The sequence below is a fragment of the Bos javanicus genome, chromosome 2 (assembly GCF_032452875.1).
Source record: "Bos javanicus breed banteng chromosome 2, ARS-OSU_banteng_1.0, whole genome shotgun sequence".
NCBI classification, from domain to species: Eukaryota; Metazoa; Chordata; class Mammalia; order Artiodactyla; family Bovidae; genus Bos; species Bos javanicus.
In genome coordinates, this window is record NC_083869.1 from 67376646 (window position 1) to 67395440 (window position 18795).

At 39.2% G+C, this 18795-nt stretch overlaps 1 protein-coding gene across 3 annotated transcripts in view; it reads left to right on the forward strand.

The window, feature by feature from the left end:
• DPP10 (dipeptidyl peptidase like 10) overlaps positions 1-18795 on the forward strand; it is an 811290-nt gene that overhangs the window by 354378 nt on the left and 438117 nt on the right. The window lies entirely within an intron of this gene.

Genomic DNA, 18795 nt, shown 5'->3' on the forward strand with positions numbered 1-18795 from the left:
CTGTGGATGTAACTGGTGATAGAACCAAGGTCTGATGCTGTAAAGAGCAATATTGCATAGGAACCTGGAATGTCAGGTCCATGAATCAAGGCAAATTGGAAGTGGTCAAACAAGAGATGGCAAGAGTGAATATCGACATTCTAGGAATCAGCGAACTAAAATGGACTGAAATGGGTGAATTTAACTCAGATAACCATTATATCCACTACTGCGGGCAGGAATCCCTCAGAAGAAATGGAGTAGCCATCATGGTCAACAAAAGAGTCCAAAATGCAGTACTTGGATGTAATCTCAAAAATGACAGAATGATCTCTGTTCATTTCCAAGGCAAACCATTCAATATCACAGTAATCCAAGTCTATACCCCAACCAGTAATGCTGAAGAAGCTGAAGTTGAACGGTTCTCTGAAGACCTACAAGACATTTTAGAACTAACACCCAAAAAAATGTCCTTTTCATTATAGGGGACTGGAATGCAAAAGTAGGAAGTCAAGAAACACCTGGAGTAACAGGCAAATTTGGCCTTGGAATAAGGAAGAAAGCAGGGCAAAGACTAATAGAGTTTTGCCAAGAAAATGCACTGGTCATAGCAAACACCCTCTTCCAACCACACAAGAGAAGACTCTACACATGGACATCACCAATGGTCAACACCAAAATCAGATTGATTATATTCTTTGCAGCCAAAGATAGAGAAGCTCTATAGAGTCAACACAAACAAGACCAGGAGCTGACTGTGGCTCTGATCATGAACTCCTTATTACCAAATTCAGACTGAAATTGAAGAAAGTAGGGAAAACCACTAGACCATTCAGGTATGACCTAAATCAAATCCCTTATGATTATACAGTGGAAGTGAGATAGATTTAAGGGCCTAGATCTGATAGGTAGAGTGCCTGATGACTATGAAATGAAATGTGTGACACTGTACAGGAGACAGGGATCAAGACCATCCCCATGGAAAAGAAATGCAAAAAAGCAAAATGGCTGTTTGGGGAGGCCTTACAAATAGCTGTGAAAAGAAGAGAAGCAAAAACCAAAGGAAAAAAGGAAAGATATAAATATCTGAATGCAGAGTTCTGAAGAATAGCAAGAAGAGAAAAGAAAGCCTTCTTCAGAGATCAATGCAAAGAAATAGAGGAAAACAACAGAATGGGAAAGACTAGGGATCTCTTCAAGAAAATTAGAGATACCAAGGGAATATTTCATGCAAAGATGGGCTCGATAAAGGACAGAAATGGTATGGACCTAACAGAAGCAGATGATACTAAGAAGAGGTGGCAAGAATACACAGAACTGTACAAAAAAGATCTTCACGACCCAGATAATCACGATGGTGTGATCACTGACCTAGAGCCAGACATCCTGGAATGTGAAGTCCAGTGGGCCTTAGAAAGCATCACTACGAACAAAGCTAGTGGAGGTGATGGAATTCCAGTTGAGCTATTCCAAATCCTGAAAGATGATGCTGTGAAAGTGCTGCACTCAGTATGCCAGCAAATTTGGAAAACTCAGCAGTGGCCACAGGACTGGAAAGGTCAGTTTTCATTCCAATCCCAAAGAAAGGCAATGCCAAAGAATGCTCAAACTACCACACAATTGCACTCATCTCACATGCTAGTAAAGTAATGCTCAAAATTCTCCAAGCCAGGCTTCAGCAATACATGAACCGTGAACTTCCTGATGTGCAAGCTGGTTATAGAAAAGGCAGAGGAACCAGAAATCAAATTGCCAACATCTGCTGGATCATGGAAAAAACAAGAGAGTTCCAGAAAAACATCTATTTCTGCTTTATTGACTATGCCAAAGCCTTTGACCGTGTGGATCACAATAAACTGTGGAAAATTCTGAAAGAGATGGGAATACCAGACCACCTGACCTGCCTCTTGAGAAATTTGTATGCAGGTCAGGAAGCAACAGTTAGAACTGGACATGGATCAACAGACTGGTTCCAAATAGGAAAAGGAGTACATCAAGGCTGTATATTGTCACCCTGTTTATTTAACTTATATGCAGAGTATATCATGAGAAATGCTGGACTGGAAGAAACACAAGCTGGAATCAAGATTGCTGGGAGAAATATCAATAACCTCAGATATTCAGATGGCACCACCCTTATGGCCGAAAGAGAAGAGGAACTAAAAAGCCTCTTGATGAAAGTTAAAGTGGAGAGTGAAAAAGTTGGCTTAAAGCTCAACATTCAGAAAACTAAGATCATGGCATCCGGTCCCATCACTTCATGTGATATAGATGGGGAAACAGTGTCAGACTTTATTTTTCTGGGCTCCAAAATCACTGCAGATGGTGACTGCAGCCATAAAATTAAAAGACGCTTATTCCTTATATGTTTGAGACGGATTATGATCTAATCAGAAAACTCAGTCAGCATCTACTGTCATTCCACTTACTTCCCTAGCTAAATAACTAAATTAGAAAATTTGTTAAATCTGATGAGTTCTAGGTAAAAATAATGACCAGTGAGGATCTAATGACTTCCTGTGGACTCACATATTTTTCTAATTTTTAGCTTCACCGTGGGTTTCCTCACAGCAGCTGTGTTCATTCCATCAATAAGATCACATTCTTATATTTATAATGTTTTTAAACATTTAACTTTTCTCTCACTAATTTCAACATCTCAATTTTAAAACTACCTAGTGCAACACTGTGATTTTTTTAAGGTTTTTTTTTTTTTTGTCTTAGAGAGTGGAAACTAAGATGTCCTCAAAGAAACACAGCATGCCAGTTTTGACAATTTCTAGAATGTTGAGTGAACTCTGGGAGTTGGTGATGGACAGGTGGACAGGGAGTCCTGGCATGCTGCGATTCATGGGGTTGCAAAGAGTCAGACATGATTGAGCGACCGAACTGAACTGAGAATGTTGAGACTTTTGGAGTTACCAGCCATGTTGAAATAAATTATGATACATTGATGTTCAGTACCTCAGTCATGTCTGACTCTGTGCGACCCCATGGACTGCAGTACACCAGGCCTCCCTGTACCTCACAATCTCCTAGAGCCTGTTCAAACTCATGTCCATTGAGTTGGTGATGCCATCCAACCATCTTGTCCTTTGTCCCTTTCTCCTCCTTCCTTCAATTTTTCCAAGCATAAGGGTCTTTTACAATGAGTTGGCTCTTCACATCAGGTGGTCAAAGTATTGGAGCTTCAGTTCAGTTCAGTTTAGTTTAGTCGCTCAGTCGTGTCTGACTCTTTGTGACTCCATGGATCGCAGCACTCCAGGCCTCCCTGTCCATCACCAACTCCCAGAGTTCACTCAAACTCATGTGCATTGTCGGTGATGCCATCCAGCCATCTCATCCTCTGTCGTCCCCTTCTCCTCCTGCCCCCAATCCCTCCCAGCATCAGGATCTTTTCCAGTGATTCAACACTTCACATCAGGTGGCCAGAGCACTGGAGTTTCAGCTTCAACATCAGTCCTTCCAATGAACACCCAGAACCAGTCTCCTTTAGGATGGACTGGTTGGATCTCCTTGCAGTCGAAGGGCCTCGCAAGAGTCTTCTCCAACACCACAGTTCAAAAGCATCAATTCTTCAGCTCTCAGCTTTTTTCACAGTCCAACTCTCACATCCATATGGAAAAACCATAGCCTTGACTAGATGAACCTCTGTTGGCAAAGTAATGTCTCTGCTTTTGAATATGCTATCTAGGTTGGTCATAAGTTTCCTTCCAAGGAGTAAGTGTCTTTTAATTTCATGGCTGCAGTCACCATCTGCAGTGATTTTGGAGCCCAAGAAAAGAAAGTCTGACACTGTTTCCACTGTGAGCTTTAGCGTCCTTCCAATGAATATTCAGGGTTGATATGCAAGACTTATAAAAAGGAAAAAAAGTAGTTTTCTTAAGTGAAAAGAGATAAGATCTATTTGTACCATGCATACTTTACATACATGTAGCTAATCTATAAATCTATTAACATGCCTATTTTAATTGAGTATATATAATATGAACCCTCTGCTACTGCTGCTAAGTCGCTTCAGTCGTGTCCGACTCTGTGCGACCCCAGAGATGGCAGCCCACCAGGCTCTGCTGTCCCTGGGATTCTCCAGTTAAGAACACTAGAGTGGGTTGCCATTTCCTTCTCCAATGCATGAAAGTGAAAAGTGAAAATGAAGTTGCTCAGTTGTGTCCAACTATTCACGACCCCATGGACTGCAGCCTACCAGGCTCCTCTGTCCATGGGATTTTCTAGGCAAGAGTAGTGGAGTGGGGTGCCATTGCCTTTTCCGTAATGTTAAATATAAAATATTCATACTAAAAATATATGCTCAATATATATATTGCTGGGTTCTTCTCTAATCAATGGAATTTTTACCTAATTTTTGCCTTGATTCTGAAAGTAGAGACAAATAAAGATAGAACCTTCATGGAACATGTGTTCTATGGCAGAGGATCACAATTGACAACTGCCACTGCAAACAGCATTGGTGGCCATCTATGTTAATCTCTCTGAGGCCCCATTGCTGACTTAGGTGGATACATGGTAGACAGTTATCAAAGTTCAGGATGTGTGTGTTTGCCCATTGCTCAGTTGTGTCTGACTCTTTGTGGCCCCATGGACTGTAGCTCGCCAGGCCCCTCTGTCCGTGGAATTTTCTAGGCAAGAATACTGGACTGGGTTGCTATTAGCATGTTAATTTTCCTGGAGTGTTCACCAGCTCTTCCAGTAACCAAGTACCCTCTAGGGATGAAAAAGACAGTTTGAAGAAAGGTGGGCCTCAAAGTACACTGGAAAGAAAAAAAATTTTTTGAGGAACAAAAAATGCATGCAATATGAATCCAAATCTAAGGGTATATTTTCAAGTAAATGTTACCAACTTCCAATAACTGAATAATTGGGATTATTTTTAACTTCTTCAAGATTAATTTTAGTCCTACAACTAGAGTTTAAAGAAAAAAATTGGGAAGATATCCATACCATAAGTCCACCCTTAGGTATTATTAACTTGCAAGGCTTACATAAGGAAATACATACTAAACATCTTTATTCAAATCATGGTCCTAGATGATGTGGATATAAAGCAGAGTGGAATATGGAATTTGTACTCAAGATAGAAAATCACATTAAATTTTTTTTTCTCTCTTCTCAGCATATAACCATAAATGAAGTAGTTTTCCTTTTTAAAATTAGTAACTGTGGTATTCATGTGAATATTCAGTGGTGATGAGAAATTCAAATTTTAGCTTTATAGGCACTTCCTAGTGACTGATACAATAGGTTTCAGAGGCCCGTTAACTCTACCTGGTGACCACATAAGTAATTCACACTCTGTTGTATGAATGGGTTACATTTTTCATAATGGCCTGAAAATATAAAACCTGTCTTTCTTTCCCAATTAGTTATCCTCTTTTGGCATATAAGTGGAAGAGACATAATGAAGTACCAGAAGTTTTATCTGTTTGAGCTCAAGTAATACTTCCCAAGGTGACATTTCATGGCTAAAGAGGCAGTATTCTTGGTTTTGTGTTTGAAAACACACTTATTTAGATTGAGATTTAAGATGGTATTTTTATTTCCACAGGAATTTGAAAATGCTTAGCAAACATACACTTGATCATTTCCTTTTACAAATATACTGAGGCTTCTGAATTTCAATAATGAACTCTTCTTTTTGGCCAGTTGCCTGTATATTTATCTATAAAATTAGTATCATTGTGACGAGGTTGTAGTTATATAATTGTTCCCTTACTGTTAGATTCTGGGTCTCTCTCATTTTGCCCTATCAGAATCCTGGGAAGTAGCAGAGAAGGTCACTGCAGGTTCCAGTGAACATCAATTTGACTTCACAACTGCTATGCTTTGTCAACTAAAAGGAAAAAAAAAAAAAGAGTTGGGCACTGTGAGCAGTTGGAGCACCGTCAAATGAATTTGATCAGGAGATATTCCCTGGCCCAGCCAAAGGTTCTTTATACATGGGATTAGTCCCACATGAGAGTGGGGACCTTTCACATAATAAGGTGGGGAAGTGACCATCTCTGATTAAATTTCAGAATTATGGAGAGAGGGGGAGGATAATGGTAGAGTACATTCTGACAACAGATCAAAGGAAATATGAGATTAAATCCAAGAGAAATATATTCCTGAATGCAAACTTAATTGCTTAACCAATTCTTACTGATTAGGGCCTCTGTCTTCTATAACAGGAGCAGGATAAACTGAATAAAAAGAATGTGTCCTTATGCCTTGTCATCACAAAAGCCAGAACAATGCTGAAACATGGTCAGATCAGATCAGATCAGTTGCTCAGTCGTGTCCGACTCTTTGCGACCCCATGAATCGCAGCACGCCAGGCCTCCATGTCCATCACCAACTCCCGGAGTTCACTCAGACTCACGTCCATTGAGTCAGTGATGCCATCCAGCCACCTCATCCTCTGTCGTCCCCTTCTTCCTCTTGCCCCCAATCCCTCCCAGCATCAGAGTCTTTTCCAATGAGCCAACTGTTTGCATGAGGGGGCCAAAGTACTGGAGTTTCAGCTTTAGCATCATTCCTTCCAAAGAAATCCCAGGGCTGATCTCCTTCAGAATGGGCTGGTTGGATCTCCTTGTAGTCCAAGGGACTCTCAAGAATCTTTTCCAACACCACAGTTCAAAAGCATCAATTCTTCGGCGCTCAGCCTTCTTCACAGTCCAACTCTCACATCCATACATGACCACAGGAAAAACCATAGCCTTGACTAGATGAACCTTTGTTCGCAAAGTAATGTCTCTGCTTTTGAATATGCTATTTAGGTTGGTCATAACTTTCCTTCCAAGGAGTAAGTGTCTTTTAATTTCATGGCTGCAGTAACCATCTGCAGTGATTTTGGAGCCCAGAAAAATAAAGTCTGACACTGTTTCCACTGTTTCCCCATCTATTTCCCATGAAGTGATAGGACCGGATGCCATGATCTTAGTTTTCTGAATGTTGAGCTTTAAGCCAACTTTTTCACTCTCCTCTTTCACTTTCATCAAGAGGCTTTTTAGTTCCTCTTCACTTTCTGCCATAAGGGTGGTGTCATCTGCATATCTGATGTTATTGATATTTCTCCCGGCAATCTTGATTCTAGCTTGTGCTTCTTCCAGTCCAGCGTTTCTCATGATGTACTCTGCATATAAGTTAAATAAACAGGGTGACAGTATACAGCCTTGACGAACTCCTTTTCCTATTTGGAAGCAGTCTGTTGTTCCATGTCCAGTTCTTACTGTTGCTTCCTGACCTGCATACAAATTTCTCAAGAGGCAGATCAGGTGGTCTGGTATTCCCATCTCTTTCAGAATTTTCCACAGTTTATTGTGATCCACACGGTCAAAGGCTTTGGCATAGTCAATAAAGCAGAAATAGATGTTTTTCTGGAACTCTCTTGCTTTTTCCATGATCCAGCGGATGTTGGCAATTTGATCTCTGGTTCCTCTGCCTTTTCTAAAATCAGCTTGAACATCAGGAAGTTCATGGTTCACGTATTGCTGAAGCCTGGCTTGGAGAATTTTGAGCATTACTTTACTAGTGTGTGAGATGAGTGCAATTGTATGGTAGTTTGAGCATTCTTTGGCATTGTCTTTCTTTGGGATTGGAATGAAAACTGACCTTTTCCAGTCCTGTGGCCCCTGCTGAGTTTTCCAAATTTGCTGGCATATTGAGTGCAGCACTTTCACAGCATCATCTTTCAGGATTTGGAATAGCTCAACTAGAATTCCATCACCTCTACTAGCTTTGTTCATAGTGATGCTTTCTAAGGCCCACTTGACTTCCCATTCCAGGATGTCTGGCTCTAGGTCAGTGATCACACCATCATGATCATCTGGGTCGTGAAGATCTTTTTTGTACAGTTCTTCTGTGTATTCTTGCCACCTCTTCTTAATATCTTCTGCTTCTGTTAGGTCCATACCATTTCTGTCCTTTATCGAGCCCATCTTTGCATGAAATGTTCCTTTGGTATCTCTAATTTTCTTGAAGAGATCCCTAGTCTTTCCCATTCTGTTGTTTTCCTCTATTTCTTTGCATTGATCACTGAAGAAGGCTTTCTTTTCTCTTCTTGCTATTCTTTGGAACTCTGCATTCAGATATTTATATCTTTCCTTTTCTCCTTTGCTTTTCGCTTCTTTTCTTTTCACAGCTATTTGTAAGGCCTCCCAGACAGCCATTTTGCTTTTTTGCATTTCTTTTCCATGGGGATGGTCTTGATCCCTGTCTCCTGTATAATGTCACGAACTTCATTCCATAGTTCATGAGGCACTCTATCTATCAGACCTAGGCCCTTAAATCTATTTCTCACTTCCACTGTATAATCATAAGGGATTTGATTTAGGTCATACCTGAATGGTCTAGTAGTAGTATTTATTTATTTTTTTGTTTTGTTTTTCAGTAAAACTTAAAACTTAGTGACTAAAAGTGATCTTTTTGGAGTAGTTGAGATGTTCTGTATCTCAGTTGTGATGGTAGTTGGCTGTTGTTCAGTCACTAAGTCGTGTCCAAACTTTGTGACCCCATAGACTGCAATATACCAGACTTCCCTATCCTTAACTGTCTCCCAGAATTTGCTTAGATTCATGTCCATTGAGGCAATGATGCCATCCAACCATCTTATTCTCTGTCACCACCTTCTTCTGCCTTCAATACTTCCTAGCATTAGGGCCTTTTCCAATGAGTCAGCTCTTCACATCAAGTAGCCAAAGTATTGGAGCTTCAGTTTCAGCATCAGTCCTTCCAATGGATATTCAGGGTTGATTTCTTTTAGTATTGACTAGTTTGATCTCCTGGCAGTCCATGGAACTCTCAAGAATCTTCCCTAGTACCACAATTTGAAACCATCAATTCTTCAGCTCTCAGTCTTCTTTATAGTCCAACTCTCACATCCTATATGTATACTGGAAAAACCATAGCTTTGACTCTGTGTACCTTTGACTGCAAAGTGATGTCTCTGCTTTTTAATATGATGTCTAAGTTTATCATAGTTTTTCTTCAGGGATCAAGCATCTTTTTAATTTCATGGTTGCAGTCACTGTCAGAAGTAACTTTGGAGCCCAAGAAAATAAAGTCTGTCACTCTTTGTACTTTTTCTCCATCTTTTTGCCATGAAGTGAAGGGACCAGATGGCATGAACTTAGCTGTTTAAATATTGAATTTTAAGCCAGTTTTTTCACTCTCTTCTTTGACCTTCATCAGGAGACTCTTTAGTTCCTCTTTGCTTTCTGCCATTAGAGTGGTATCATCTGTATATCTGACATTGTTGATATTTATCCCAGCAATTCAATTCCAGCTTGTGAGTCATCCAGCCCAGCACGTTGCATGATGTACTCTGCATGTAAGTTAAATAAGGAAGGTGACAATATATAGCCTTGATGTACTTCTTTCCCAATTTTGAAACAGTCCGTTGTTCTATGTCCATTTCTAACTGTTTCTTCTTGACCTGCATACAGGTTTTGCAGGAGGCAGATAAGGTGGTCTGGTATTCTCATCCCTTTAAGAATTTTCCACAGTTTATTGTGATCCAAGCAATCAAAGGCTTTAGCATACTCAGTGAAGCAGAAGTGGATATTTTTTTCTGGAATTTCCTTGCTTATTCTATGAACCAACATACATTGGCAATTTGATCTCTGGTTCCTCTGCCTTTTCTAAAACCAGCTTGTACATCTGCAAGTTCTTGGTTTATAATGTTGAAGTGTAGCTTGAAATATTTTGAGCATTACCTTGTTAGCATGTGAAATGATGGTAGTCAGTCAGTCAGTTCAGTCGCTCAGTTGTGTCCAACTCTTTACAACCCCATGAACCACAGCACTTCAGGCCTCCCTGTCCCTCACCAACTCCCGGAGTTTACCCAAACTCATATCCATTGAGTCGGTGATGCCATCCAACCATCTCATCCTCTGTCGTCCCCTTCTCCTCCTGTCCTCAATCTTTCCCAGGATCAGGGTCTTTTCAAATGAGTCAGCCCTTTGCATCAGGTGGCAAAGTATTGGCATTTCAGCTTCAACATCAGTCCTTCCAATGTAGTATATACCTATTATATATATATTTGTTAAAACTTATTGACCTAGGCTGTTAAAGTGGGTGAATTTCATTATATATAGATTACGTCCAAAGAAAGCCTATTTCAAAAATTGTAACTTACCTTTCTCTTTCTCACTGATGTGATAGAAATTCTATGTATTATTTGCTTTGAGTAGAGATATTGCAATAAAGAATATGCAATGCTTCTTTGTGCACCAAGAGATTATGTTCCTTTTGTCTTGATACTCTATTGACCATAGAGTCATTTTCAATCTCACTCCCTGAAATGAAAGTGTTAGTCACCCAGTCATGTCTAATTCTTTGACCGTGGACTATAGACCACCAGGCTCCTCTGTCCATGGAATCCTCCAGGCAAGAATACTGGAGGGGTTGCAATTCCCTTCTTCAGGTGATGTTCCCAACCCAGGAATCAAACTCAGGTCTCCTGCATTGCAGACGGATTCTTTACCATCTGGGCCACAGGAGAAGCCCTCCTCCTCAGCAAACTTCCTTCCCTCTTTCAACTACATAAACAAAAATATACTTTGATAAAGAAATGCCCTTTCCTGTGGGCCTCTCAAACCCCATGGTACTTCAGGATTATTTTTTTTTTAAGCATTATATCTTTCTACTACTGGAGAAGAGAGGAAAATAGCACCAATATGCTACTGGAGAAGAGTGGAAGAAATAGCTCCAGAACAAATGAAGAAGCTGAGGCAAAGTGGAAGCCACACCCAGGTATAGATGTGTCTTGTGGTAAAGTCCAATGCTATAAAGAACAGTACTGCATAAGAATGTGCAATGTTAGGTCCATGAATCAAGCTAAATTGGAATTGGTCAAACAGAGGATGGCAAGAATGAACATCAACTTTTTAGGAATCAGTGAACTAAAATCACCGGAATGGGCAAATGTAATTCACATGAACATTGTATCTACTGTTGTGGGCAAGAATCCCTTACAAGAAATGCAGTAGCCCTTGTAGTCAACAAGAGTCCAAAATGCTGTACTTAGGTACAATCTCACAAATGACGGAATGATCTCTATTCATTTCCAAGGCAAACCATTCAATATCACGTTAATTCAAAACCATGCCCCAACTACTAATGCTGAGGAAGGTGAAGTTGAATGGTTCTATGAAGACCTATAAAACTTTCTAGAACTAACACCAAAAAAAAAAAAAGATGTCCTTTTCATCATAAGGGACTGGAATGCAAAAGTAGGAAGTCAAGAGACACCTGGAGTAACAGGCAAGTTTGGCCTTGCAGTACAAAAGGAAGCAGGACAAAGTCTAACATAATTTTGCCAAGCAAACATGCTGGTCATAGCAAACACCCTCTTCCAACTGCACAAGAGACAACTCTAAACATGGACATCACCAATGGTCAATACCCAAATCAGATTGACTGTATTCTTTGCAGAACAAGATGGAAAAGCTCTACACAGACAGCAAAAACAAGACTGGAAGTTGACTGTGGCTCAGATCATGAATTCCTTATTGCCAAATTCAGACTTAAGGAAGGTAGGGAAGACCACTAGGTCATTCAGATATGGCCTAAATCAAATCCCTTACAATTATACAGTCTAGTGACAAATAGATTCAAGGAATTAGATTTGATAAGAGTCCCTGAAGAACTATGGATGGAGGTTCGTGATATTGTACAGGAGACAGGGATCAAGACCATGCCCAAGAAATATAAATGCAGAAAGGCAAAATGGCAGTCCAAGGGGGCTTTACAAATAGCCAAGCAAAGAACAGAAGCAAAAGAAAAAGGGAAACGGAAAGATATACCCATATGAATGCAGAGTTCCAAAGAAGAGCAAAGAGATAAGAAAGGCTTCCTCAATGATCAATGCAAAGAAATAGAGGAAAACAGTAGAATTGGAAAGACTAGAAATCTCTTCAAGAAAATTAGATACCAAGGGAACATATCATGCAAATATGGGCACAATAAAGGACAGAAATGAAATGGACCTAACAGAAGCAGAAGATATTAAGAAGCAGTGGCAAGAACACACAGAAGAACTATACAATAAAGATCTTAATGAGGCAGATAACCACAATGGTGTGATCACTCACTGAGAGCAGACATTCTAGGGTATGAAGTCAAGTGGACCTTAGGAAGCATAACTATGAACAAAGCTAGTGGAGGTGTGGAATTCCAGCTGAGCTATTTCAAGTCCTAAAAGATGATGCTCTTAACCTGCTACATTCAATTTGCCAGCAAATATGGAAAACTCAGCAGTGGCTGCTTGACTTGAAAAGATCAGTTTTCATACCAATCCCAAAGAAGGGCAGTGTCAAAGACTGTTCAAACTACCACAAAATTGCATACATTTCACATGCTAGTAAAGTAATGCTCAAAATTCTCCAAGCCAGGCTTTAACAGTATGTGAACTTAGGACTCCTAGATGTTTAAGCTGGATTTAGAAAAGGCAGAGGTACCAGAGATCAAATTGCCAACATCCATTGGATCATAGGAAAAGCAAGAGAATTCCAGATTTACTTCTGGTTCAATGACTATGTTAAAACCTTTAACTGGGTGGGTCACAACAAACTGGAAAATTCTCAAGGAGGTGGGAATACCAGACTACCAACCTGCCTCCTGTGAAACCTGTATGCACATCAAAAAGCAACAGTTAGAACCAGATATAGAATAACAGACTGGTTCAAAATTGGGAAAGGATTTCGTCAAGGCTATATATTGTCACCCTTTTTATTTAACTTATATGCAGAGTATATCATTAGAAATGCCAGACTGGATGAAGCACAAGCTGGAATCAAGATTGCAGGCAGAAATATCAGTAACCTCAGATATGCATGTGACAACACCCTATGGCAGAAAGCAAGGAGGAACTAAAAAGCCTCTTGATTAAGGTGAAAGAGGAAAATGAAAAATCTGACTTAAAACTCAACATTAAAAAAACAAAGATCATGGCATCCGGTCCCATCACTTCATGGCAAATAGATGGGGAAACAATGGAAACAGTGAGCGATTTTATTTTCTTGGGGTCCAAAATCACTGCAGATGGTGACTGCAGCCATGAATTTAAAAGATGCTTGCTCCTTGGAAGAAAAGCTATGACCAACCTAGACAGCATATTAAAAAGCAGAGACATCACTTTGCCGACAAATGTCCATCTAGTCAAAGCTGTGGTTTTTCTGGTAGGCATGTACAGATATGACAGTTGGACCATAAAGAAGGCTGAGCACTGAAGAATTGATGTATTTCATCTGTGGTGTTGGAGATAACTCTTGAGAATCCCTTAGATTGCAAGGAGATCAAACCAGTCAATGATAAAGTAAATCTACCCTGAATATTCATTGGAAGGACTGATGCTGAAGCTGAAGCTCAAATACTTTGGCCACCTGACTTCTTAGAAAAGACCCTGATGCTGGGAAAATTTGAAAGCAAGAGGAGAAGGGGACAACAGAGGACGAGATTGTTGGATGGTATCACCCACTCAATGGACATGAGTTTGAGTAAGCTCTTGGAGATGGCGAAGGACAGGGAATCCTGGCGTGCTGCAGTCCATGTAGTCGCAAAGTATAGGACACAACTGAGACTGAACAACATATATCTTTCAGAAATTGAATAGTATTTGGAAATTATCACCTTGTTTTATTTTACTATTTTTCTACTAAAAAATTGAGATTTTTACCATCCACAGAGACACCTCAAACCGCATGTTCAAAGTTAGGTTCAAAACTGTTCCTCACCAACTCTTTCCGCTGTTTTCCAGACTACAGCTATGATACCATCACCTGCCCATCATATAGAACTCCTCCATGATTCCCTTTTTCTGATTCCTTTCTGCACATGGCATCCAGTTTCAATCAGCTCTACCTCCTTACCACTTCTTTGTCTCATTCCCTTATAGTCATCCCCCTATTTCAACCTCAATTCAGACTTCATTCATTGTTTGCCTAGCCTACTGTTTTTTCTATGTATTCTCCTTTAAGTCTTATCTCATCAGTCCATATACCTTGTGCCTAAAAGTTCATCATGAACATATGAAATTATTTCTGTCTTTTTCTGATTTAATCTTCTTCTCCTGACTTCTCATTGCCTATGTCATTATAACCAAAATTTATTGGTATGACACACAAGGTCCTCCATGATAGAGGCTGTCCACCTCTTCAATACTGATTACAAAACCTTGCCGTATTTAATAGTTTGGTCCTGGTATGGACTGAATATTTGTGCTCCTCCAGAATTCATATTTTGAAATCCTAACCTCCAGTGCAATGGCATTAGGAAGTGAGATCTTTGTGTTATGTCATAAGGGTGGGGCCTCATGAATGCAATTAGTGCCCTTGTAAAAATAAACAGGAGAGCTTCTCTTTATGTTTCTGTTTTTTGCCATGTAAGGCTAAACTAAGACAGCCATCTGCAAACTAGGAAGTGGCTTCTCACTATTGGTGATGGCATCTTGAACATGGATTTCCCAACTTCCAGCACTGAAAAATGTTGTTTAAGTCATGCAGACTATTGTAAAGTGTTATAGCATCTTTGCAATCTCAAAGCCATAGTAAGCTGTCTAATTCATTTGTATTGTTGTTTAACCTATTTTATGAATGGCCTTCAAGGTATATTAATTCCAGGCAGGTGGAAATAGTTACAGTGTAGACCACATTTGGAAATTATTAATATTCATCTGAAGGAGAATTTAATGTTTTCTTATCATTTGAAAAGACCCTGATGCTGGGAAATAATGAAGGCAAGGGAAGAAGGGGACAACAGAGGATGAGATGGCTAGATGGCATCACTGAGTCAATGGACATGAGTTTAAGTAAACTCCAGGAGTTGGTGTTGGGCAGGGAGGCCTGGCATGCTGCAGTCCATGGGGTTGCAAAGAGTGGGACATGACTGAGAGACTAAACTGAACTGAACTGACGAGTCATCATCTCCTGTGTAGTGCAACAACTTTCTTTATTTTGTTCCATTTGTATCTAATCTATTGCATTACCATATCATGCACTAGATTCAGCTTCCCTTTAGGCAATGCTGACTCCCTTGGTTAAACAGGCTCAGTCTGTCAGCTAGGTCCCTCTTTGGACTCTCACCATAAAATGGTATCTAGGCAAGATTTGATTTCCTAACCTCATGCTGCTGAAATAATATTTATGCATTGTATTACCCTCTGGCATCTCTGGACTCTAGTGCTTTTATCCTGTTCCCTGTGGTTTGCTTTCTCTCTGTTGATCTTAATGGTGAGCTCCTAAACTGGTGGAATCCAGACTGGCATCTCTCATTTGCATTGGATAGAAACTAGTGGTGCTCTCTTATCTACTTAGCCTGTGCTTGACTCATGATGGTTTACAGAATCCCTGAATCACGATCTGAATCAGCCTCCATCAGGTCATCACTGTTTAATCTCCAGGCTACTTTGCATGTCCAGTTCTATTCACATTGCTCTCAAATGAGTCAGATGATACTCTGTGACTCCTCTCATTAACCAGAATGATGTGATCAGAACAGGACCAATCATAATGTCTTTGGGGCCAGAGCAAGAATAGAAAGGGAAATGCTTTTTCACAATAAATATTTAATTCATAAGTCATGCTGTTGGATTGTTAAATAAAATGTAGTTCAATCTGTTACCTTAACAAATATGTGGCCCTGACTATCTGGGAAGTTACATTTGAATTGAGAATTATATGACTCTGGGCTCCTCTTGTGGCTCAGCTGTAAAGAATCCACCTGCAATGTGAGAGACCTGAGTTCAATCTCTGGGTTTGGAACATCCCCAGGAGAAGGGAACGGCTCCCGACTCCAGTATTCTGGCCTGGAGAATTCCAAGGGGTCACAAAGAGTTGGACATGACTGAGCAATGTTCACTTTGTGACTCTTTAGATTTCTGAATCAAAGCTCAGTGGCACAGGAGAACCAGAACCTGGGATCTGTCACATGGCCAACCTATCATCTTAGTGCCTTTAGAGCCTCAGACAAGCATGTGGATACCCCAGCCTGCATGGGGAGAATGTTCACACTCTTCTGGAAACAACTATTTGTCCCCTACTATTTGTCAGTCTCAGCAGTGTCCACCTAGGTGGTTTAATCTATTCTAAAGGAGGAAAGACCCAAGGAATGAACTCTCCTAGGCTCTGGAACAAGGATCCAGTAAAACTTTCTTACAGTCCTGGGCAGGTATGGACTGCACATGGGTATATTACCAATGGATAACTATGGTACACCCTTGGCCATGGAATCCTTGCCCCATGAGTAGGAGTGTGGCTAGAAGGGGGATAGAGTAGCCTAGAGAGTACAGGGGTTAAAGTTGCCTTCATCTATGTGCAGTGTTGATCCATGCACAGTAGTTATCACAATCTCAAGAGGAACAGGTATGTGCTCCTGTGCACCACCTTTATTAAGTACTCTGTTGTCTTCTCTTTAACCATTCTGTGCTCTGGTTATCCTTTACTTGTTCTCAAGAGGACAAGTCACCAATGTAATCTACCAATGTAATCTACAATATGTTTTGGGGTCCATCTTAAAGGAGAAAAGGTTCAAGGAATCTTAAACAAGGAATAGGTATTATTTAATATTCACTGTATCTTTTCTCTGTCATGCGTGTAAAAATTGCACGTGACTCTTTCTAGGTTGAAGTAACATGTATTCATAAATTCAGCAGTTAACTTCTTTAGCTTTGCCAATAGCTCTGTTGATTATTTCTTTAAATAGTATGCTTATCTTATTGTGAAATGTGAACTTTGCAGTAAATCTATATATTAAAATGTGACTAAAAATGAGAACAGATAAAGGAAGTGGGAATGCTACATTTTGAAGGATCTAGTATATTTTTCACACCAAGGGGAACAAAAGTTATTGAAATCAATTGTCCTGTGGCAAAATGTTATTACAGAATGTAAAGGTTAATGACAATAGTTGAATATTCTTGCTCAAGTATGGTAAATTATGTTTTAGGATTTGAGGAAATGCTAAATATATTGAAATAGGAAGTGAGAAATAATAAGCGCAACATTTTTATTATTTAGTTGATATATCTATAGGTTTTGAGTTTGCCTTGAACCAAACACTATGGTTCCCCCATTAGTTTACTTTCTTATTTGCTTTGCTTCTTAAGACACTGATGCCAAATTCCGTTATTGGTAACCATGATTAACCTTATTTTTAAACAATTCACCTTTACTATTTATGTGAAGACTAATTTAAAAGTATGAAAAACATTGTTTGTCATCCATATCAACAAAGTGTTCATTTCCAAATCCCCAATTTAATTATTTTCTTCCTTTAAAAAAAAAGAGTAGACCCATGCATTACAAACTGTGTGGAAATAACAGTCCACGCAGATCTTTATTTATCAGGAAATTTTAAGTTTCTTTAAAATGCATTTTGTATTGTTTAAGATGGGAATTATAATGTGATGTTCCTGAACTTTTAAAATCATGAAACCCATAATTTGGAGTACCAGGTAACATTTTACGGAAGCTAGTATTCTTGAAAATAGAGACTGATATGTTTGGTGGAAACTTCTTACAAACAACATGTCTAGGAATATGAATAATCCCCAAATGATATTAGAAACCTACACTTAATTGATGTATCAATAATAACTTATTTCAGTTTTTGAAGATTGTTGCCAAAACTTCTTACTTATGAAAATGTCCTCTAATAAACCTAATGTAGTCCTATCTGTAGTGTTAATAATTTACAGTAAAATTAAAATTTGAGATGATAGAATAATATAAATAGTATTACATTTGTGAAAAACTGAAAAGGCTATCTATTAAAACTTTAGTTTTTTAAAATCTGACTTTTTAATTATTTGTATAATTAGTAATTTACATGACTCTTGAAACATTATGATACAGCACTAAAACATAGAGATTTTTGTCTAGATATTGAACTAGAAATCTAGTCCAGTGTTGGTTTCTTCACTAAGTATCAGTGTGACTAAGGGCAGGTTAGTGCATCTCTCCAGATTCTAAAATGGTGATAGCATTATCCTCCTAAAAAAGGCTGAGATATTAAAGAAATGACATATATATGGAAAGTACCTGGCCTATAGTGGGAATATTGATTACAATTAACCTCTCTTCTCCATATATTTTCTTAAATTTCAATTATTATCCTGAGGAGGTATCTAGCTTTCATATAAAAGGTTAAAATTTCCTCAGAAACTTGGAAAACCTAGGGGAAATTTAGTATAATGTTAAAGAAGAAAAGCAGAAGTATAGACAGCATTGGTAACAATGAAGAGAAAGCATAATACATACATGCTCAGTCACACATGTGCATAATATGCCCACACAATGCACAAACTAAATCCCACATGAAATAACTCATTCAAAAATCAGCAGGGAATAGACTCTAAAACTTGCTCTTATGTTAGGATATATTGAACTGAACTGCTACATTTTAATACAGCAAACTGAGGGACAGATTACATTTTTAATGAAAAGTTTTATGTCAATGTGAGAATAATGATATTTGAAGTGTTGACTTTTGGCTTCTTAGTAAGGATCATTATATAGAACAATTTGTACCCCAGCAAAGCATTGTGAAACAGAAATTATCACCCTTAGCAGTCAGGAGAGATTACAAATATAAACTGAGATAACAGAGTCAGGGCCTTGTTTGAATGCTATGTTCCAGGTTTGCTAAATGGATGTTGGAAGAATTTGGGCAAAAAAGGAGAATCAAGAAAATTATGTAAAGAAAAGTGAAATATAAATGTATGTCTTTGGGGCTGGTGCACTGGGACGGCCCAGAGGGATGGTATGGGGAGGGAGGAGGGAGGAGGGTTCGGGATGGGGAACACATGTATACCTGTGGCGGATT